This window comes from Ascaphus truei, chromosome 1, assembly GCF_040206685.1.
Source record: "Ascaphus truei isolate aAscTru1 chromosome 1, aAscTru1.hap1, whole genome shotgun sequence".
Lineage (NCBI taxonomy): Eukaryota > Metazoa > Chordata > Amphibia > Anura > Ascaphidae > Ascaphus > Ascaphus truei.
The window spans coordinates 57,872,441-57,879,731 of record NC_134483.1 but is presented as its reverse complement, the minus strand read 5'-3'; the positions used below and the strand labels follow the sequence as shown (position 1 = coordinate 57,879,731).

Genomic DNA, 7,291 nt, shown 5'->3' with positions numbered 1-7,291 from the left:
AGTCACCCACCCACCGACCCAAAGTCACCCACCCACCGACCCAAAGTCAAACCGACCCAAAGTCACCCACCCACTCAGTCACCCACCCACTCAGTCAAGTGTCACACACCCACCCAGTCACCCACACACTCAGTCAACTCAGTCACCCACCTAGCTGTCAAGGGGGGGGGGGGGGAAGCCTAACCCTGTCGTACGCCCCCCCAAAATTATATCCCGGGCAACGCCGGGTCTCTCAGCTAGTAGCCACTATATAACAAGCCTAAGGCCGTGCTTATAGTGACGGCGACGTCGCCCGAAAACAAATACATTGCCGCCGCGTGAGCTTATATTGCACGCGACGGAGCAAAAACCTGAAGCCGGCAAAATTAGATTTTTCAAGGGCTGTCGCATCACGTGACGGCCCTTGAACAAATCAAATTGCCGGAATCCTGCTACGCCGCCGCCCGACGAAACATAACTTTCGCCGGTGGCGACAGCGACGGCACTATAGGCACAGCCTTATTAGAAGGGGCCACATTTTTCTGGCTGCAAACCTGAACACAATCCCCAGGCCGCTGTATTTATAGCAGCAGTAGATGTGTTACGTGTCTGAGTGCTTTGCCTTCACTGTGTTGCTACATTAGCAGAATCACTAACATAATTACTTTATCAAGTAGCAGTTTTGCCCCTTTACTTATTTAATTTGAATACGTTTGCATAACATGTGCAAATAAAACCAGCACCCCCATGTCTCCCCCCCTCCTGTGTGAGCCCTGCTGCTGGGAGACTCTCACAGGCAGAGCTGCAGGGAAGCTGCTGTAATGGGCCCCGCGGCCGGTCATGATGTAACCCTGGCCTTTGCTGGGATATCCCTATGCATGCAGTGGCTGCTCTCTGCCTAAAACTCCGTGTTACAGCCTGGTGTCCAGCTCCGGCAGGCTCCTCCCCCTGCAGGCTCCTCCCCCTGCCCTGCACACAGGCAGCAGAAGGGGAGAGAGGCAGCAGAGGCAGGTAAGAGACCAGGAGGCATTTACTGGGGCCAAGGGCTCACAGTGACTGGCTGCAGAACAGGAGCACGTTTATATATAATAAAGGAATTAATCCGGCAATGATTTTCTACCTGATTATTAGGCATATTATAGTTGGAATAAGGGTCACCTCTCTCTCACTGACTGCCCCGCACCTCTCTCTCACACTGACTGCCCCGCACCTCTCTCTCACTGACTGCCCCGCACCACTGACTGCCCCGCACCTCTCTCTCACTGACTGCCCCGCACCTCTCTCTCACTGACTGCCCCGCACCTCTCTCACAACTGCCCCGCACCTCTCTCTCACTGACTGCCCCGCACCTCTCTCTCTCACTGACTGCCCCGCACCTCTCTCACACTGACTGCCCCGCACCTCTCTTACTGACTGCCCCTCACCTCTCTCACTGACTGCCCTGCACCACTGACTGCACCGCACCTCTCTCTCACTGACTGCCCCGCACCTCTCTCTCACTGACTGCCCCGCACCTCTCTCTCACTGACTGCCCCGCACCTCTCTCTCACTGACTGCCCCGCACCTCTCTCTCACTGACTGCCCCGCACCTCTCTCTCACTGACTGCCCCGCACCTCTCTCTCACTGACTGCCCCGCACCTCTCTCTCACTGACTGCCCCGCACCTCTCTCTCACTGACTGCCCCTCACCTCTCTTACTGACTGCCCCTCACCTCTCTCACTGACTGCCCCGCACCTCTCTCTCTCACTGACTGCCCCGCACCTCTCTCTCTCACTGAGTGCCCCGCACCTCTCTCTCACTGACTGCCCCGCACCTTTCTCTCACTGACTGCCCCGCACCTTTCTCTCACTGACTGCCCCGCACCTCTCTCTCACTGACTGCCCCGCACCTCTCTCTCACTGACTGCCCCGCACCTCTCTCTCACTGACTGCCCCGCACCTCTCACACTGACTGCCCCGCAGCTCTCTCTCACACTGACTGCCCCGCACCTCCCTCTCACACTGACTGCCCCGCACCTCTCTCTCACACTGACTGCCCCGCACCTCTCTCTCACACTGACTGCCCCGCACCTCTCTCACACTGACTGCCCCGCACCTCTTTCTCACTGACTGCCCCGCACCTCTCTCTCACTGACTGCCCTGCACCTCTCTCACTGACTGCCCTGCACCTCTCTCACTGACTGCCCCGCACCTCTCTCACTGACTGCCCCACACCTCTCTCACTGACTGCCCTGCACCTCTCTCACTGACTGCCCTGCACCTCTCTCACTGACTGCCCTGCACCTCTCTCACTGACTGCCCTGCACCTCTCTCACTGACTGCCCCGCACCTCTTTCTCACTGACTGCCCCGCACCTCTCTCTCACTGACTGCCCTGCACCTCTCTCACTGACTGCCCTGCACCTCTCTCACTGACTGCCCTGCACCTCTCTCACTGACTGCCCCGCACCTCTTTCTCACTGACTGCCCCGCACCTCTCTCTCACTGACTGCCCTGCACCTCTCTCACTGACTGCCCTGCACCTCTCTCACTGACTGCCCTGCACCTCTCTCACTGAGTGCCCTGCACCTCTCTCACTGACTGCCCTGCACCTCTCTCACTGACTGCCCTGCACCTCTCTCACTGACTGCCCCGCACCTCTCTCACCTCTCTCTCACTGACTGCCCCGCACATCTCTCTCACTGACTGCCCGCACCTCTCTCACCTCTCTCTCACTGACTGCCCCGCACATCTCTCTCACTGACAGCCCCGCACCTCTCTCTCACTGACTGCCCCGCACCTCTCTCTCACGGACTGCCCCGCACCTCTCTCTCACTGACTGCCTCGACCCTCTCTCTCACTGACTGCCCCGCACCTCTCTCTCACTGACTGCCCCGCACCTCTCTCTCACTGACTGCCCCGCACATCTCTCTCACTGACTGCCCCGCACATCTCTCTCACTGACTGCACCGCACCTCTCTCTCACGGACTGCACCGCACCTCTCTCTCACGGACTGCCCCGCACCTCTCTCTCACTGACTGCCTCGACCCTCTCTCTCACTGACTGCCCCGCACCTCTCTCTCACTGACTGCCCCGCACCTCTCTCTCACTGACTGCCTCGACCCTCTCTCTCACTGACTGCCCCGCACCTCTCTCACTGACTGCCCCGCACCTCTCTCACTGACTGCCCCGCACCTCTCTCACTGACTGCCCCACACCTCTCTCTCACTGACTGCCCCGCACCTCTCTCTCACTGACTGCCCCGCACCTCTCTCTCACTGACTGCCCCGCACCTCTGGAATGCCCAATATCCAACTGGCACTCTCTCCCCCTTTAGGCCTCGGACAGGCAGGGAACGGGCACGCTGGTGCTCGTGCGCTGTGCCCTGCTCGGCCGGGCAATTCGTGGCCGGCTGTGCGTTCACCTGGGGGTGCGGCCACGCTTTGGGTCTCATTGGGCGAACCGCTCACGTGACGCGCTTGCGAGCAGCAAAATCAAATTTGCTTGCTCTGATTGCTCACGCTGGCCACACACATTGCCGCAATGTGTTTCATCGCGGCCAGCGTGAGCGCGCCTGCCCAGCGCCACCCTGGACGAGGCCTAAAACCTCCTTAACGAAGCATATGAGTAGCTCCTTGGCTGATACTATACACCTCATACGTCGACCTTGGCACTTACCAGAACCCCCCCCCCCCCCCCACTGTCTCTGTACATTCCTCCTACCTACTGATTTAGATTGTTAGCTCTTTGGCGCAGACACCTTTTCCTAAATGTCACTTTTGTCTGAAGCGCTTCTTCCTATTATATGTTTCGTGTATTAGTTGTTATTTATATGATCATGTGTATTACTGCTGCGAAGCGCTATATGAATAAAGATATACGTACATTACACTGGCATGTTAATGTAAGGGTTAGGCTGGCATGTTAGAGTGAAGGTTAGGATGGCACTATTAGGCTGAGTTTGGCTGGCATGTTGGGGTTTGCACTGGCATGTTAATGTAAGGGTTAGGCTGGCATGTTAGAGTGAAGGTTAGGATGGCACTATTAGGCTGAGTTTGGCTGGCATGTTGGGGTTTGCACTGGCATGTTAATGTAAGGGTTAGGCTGGCATGTTAGAGTGAAGGTTAGGATGGCACTATTAGGCTGAGTTTGGCTGGCATGTTGGGGTTTGCACTGGCATGTTAATGTAAGGGTTAGGCTGGCATGTTAGAGTGAAGGTTAGGATGGCACTATTAGGCTGAGTTTGGCTGGCATGTTGGAGTTTGCACTGGCATGTTAATGTAAGGGTTAGGCTGGCATGTTAGAGTGAAGGTTAGGATGGCACTATTAGGCTGAGTTTGGCTGGCATGTTGGGGTTTGCCCTGGCATGTTAATGTAAGGGTTAGGCTGGCATGTTAGACTGAAGGTTAGGATGGCACTATTAGGCTGAGTTTGGCTGGTATGTTGGGGTTTGCACTGGCATGTTAATGTAAGGGTTAGGCTGGCATGTTAGAGTGAAGGTTAGGATGGCACTATTAGGCTGAGTTTGGCTGGCATGTTGGGGTTTGCACTGGCATGTTAATGTAAGGGTTAGGCTGGCTTGTTAGGGTGAAGGTTAGGATGGCACTATTAGGCTGAGTTTGGCTGGCATGTTGGGGTTTGCACTGGCATGTTAATGTAAGGGTTAGGCTGGCATGTTAGACTGAAGGTTAGGATGGCACTATTAGGCTGAGTTTGGCTGGCATGTTGGGGTTTGCACTGGCATGTTAATGTAAGGGTTAGGCTGGCATGTTAGAGTGAAGGTTAGGATGGCACTATTAGGCTGAGTTTGGCTGGCATGTTGGGGTTTGCACTTGCATGTTAATGTATGGGTTAGGCTGGCATGTTAGAGTGAAGGTTAGGATGGCACTATTAGGCTGAGTTTGGCTGGTCTGTTGGGGTTTGCACTGGCATGTTAATGTAAGGGTTAGGCTGGCTTGTTAGGGTGAAGGTTAGGAGGGCATTATTGGGCTACGGCTGGTATACTAAGCGCTGGCACGCGTGCAGCAATGACAAATACCTGTCTCCCTATGACAATTTATCCAGTGCCGATGCGCGCGCACGGCAGACATCGTTGGCGCGGCAGCTGTGTGAAAATACAAAGAAATTTGTATTTTCGAGCGGCTGCCGTGCCACGTGACACTGTGAGCCAATCACAGTGCGGCCTACCATTATGATATCATAGACACGCCTCCTAGCCGCGCGCGTCACCGGTTGGCCTATAGGCACTAAACGCGAGCTCCACATGCAACGCCGTGCACGCGCCTGCGCTTACTATATCACATGCCTAACAGTTAGGCTGGCATGTTAGGGTGAAGGTTAGGATGGCATTATTAGGCTACAGGTTAATGTAAGGGTTAGGCTGGCATTATTAGGGTAAAAAAAAAGGTCTGGCTTGATGCTGGTGCTGTCGGTGCCACTGCACTGAGCCCCACACTCTTTCCCCACAACAATTAAACCGATTGCCGGGGAAGAGCACGGGCCTCTGTAACTGTTTCTTACCCGTCCGGCGGCATCTCCTTTGTCAGCGTCCTGTTATTATGGTGCCGCGATGTCAGATGGCATCTTGTTGCCATGACAATGTGACGCTGCATTGCTATGACAATGTAATGCCGCATGGCTCCGCCATGTCAGAGGAGATGCCGCGACGGACCAGGTAAGAGGCCCCTGCAAACGTACAAGCCAGCCCTGGTTGGAATGTTAGGATAAGGGTTAGGCTGGCATGTTATGGTAACGGTGGCATTATTTGGATAAGTGTTAGGTTGGCATATTAGGGTTAAGAGGCATAATGGGGTTGGGGTAAAGGGTTAGGCTGGCATGTTGAGAATAAGGTTGCCTGATAAGGGTTAGGCTGGCATGTTGAGAATAAGGTTGCCTGATAAGGGTTAGGCTGGCATTATTTGGGTTCGGGTTAAGATGGCACATTAGGACTAAGGTGGAATGGTAAGGTTGGCATATTCGGTTAGACTGGCATGTTAGGGTAATGTGTAGGCTGATTAAAGTATTTTATTTATTCTGCTGGCAGTCATAAGTCTAAACAAGTGCCTTCTATACCCAGCTCGCCATGTAAAACAGACGCTTCCATAAATGCACACATTGTTTTCAAGATGAAATAGTTCATGCCAAACATGTTTACTCTCCGGAGAGGCTTGCAATGTAATTTATAGCAGGCCTTTCTGAATATGTGGTGTTGGGCAATGAAAACATGTTTCTGATAATGTTTAGACATTTATTGTGATAACGATATTTATTGCAATTAACATCTTCAATAGGAAAAATGTATCTTTTTAAAAAAAAAAAAACACTAAACAAACAAATCATTTGAAAAATTGTTTTAACTTCTACATCATGTGATCTGTCGGAGCTGACAGCCGTAACCACCCAAACATTAGCAAGTGCTCAAGACGTACTTCGTATGTCATTATTGCACTGTACAGGTGTTTTTTTAATTATATTTGAAAGTATGATAGGTCCTTCCACCTGTGACTGAACAACAGAGGGAAGGGATTAAGGAGACGGGGGTAAATCAGTCCTCCAGGGAAGGAAGGTGCTGCCATCGGTGGAGAGTGATGGATGGGTGTTAGGATTCCTTTTGCATTGGCAGATTTGCCTTCAATGAGGCTGCTACATCTGAAACTGAATGTCACTAACTGTCCCTAAAATGTAAAGTGTCCCTAAAATTTACCTTTTGTGTTTTTTTTTTATTTTTATTTTTATGAATGTACACTTTTTCTTTACTTTTGAATTTTCAAATAAGAGTGTACATTTGAAAAATATTCTACTACACGTTTTATAATTGTAGGTAACAATATCTCAATCTAATTTCTGCAGTATGCAACCATTGATGACAACTTAAAAAAAAAAGGTAAAATTGAAAAGGTTATATAATAAACGCTAAAAAAAAGTAATACAATCACATTGAAAACAGTTTAATAACTAGTGTTTTCCTAATAATGCTACATGTATCATTAAACATACGAAGCAGTACAGTACTTGTTCAAGGCTATCATTTTGTCGTTTTTTTTAATTGATATTACCATCATATTGGTATCTATTGCCCAACTTTAGGAAGATGTATCAGTATTTAAATCAGGCACTATAATAATGCATATAAAGTCATGAGCTGTAGACCTCCAAGAATCAAAGGTTCAATCCCTCTTGGGACTAAAGGGAATTAATGATAGTGACATGTTTAGTAGGTTTAGACTGCGTGGTTGATGCCTTATTAAAATAAATTAGACAAATGTGAAAAAAAAATGAAGTCGGACATTTTGGTTTAATTTCCAAAGAGGACTGTTTATTAAATGGGTGTTCT

At 51.1% G+C, this 7,291-nt stretch overlaps 1 protein-coding gene across 2 annotated transcripts in view; it reads left to right on the top strand.

The window, feature by feature from the left end:
* The first annotated feature begins 933 nt into the window (after window positions 1-933).
* Window positions 934-7,291, top strand: part of TTC33 (tetratricopeptide repeat domain 33) — a 253,317-nt gene continuing 246,959 nt past the window's right edge. The window contains exon 1 of one of the 2 annotated variants that reach the window (XM_075588621.1): window positions 934-990. The gene's annotated coding sequence lies outside the window, so the exon portion shown is untranslated. The remainder of the gene's footprint in view (window positions 991-7,291) is intronic. The other variant, XM_075588616.1, reaches the window with a different exon arrangement.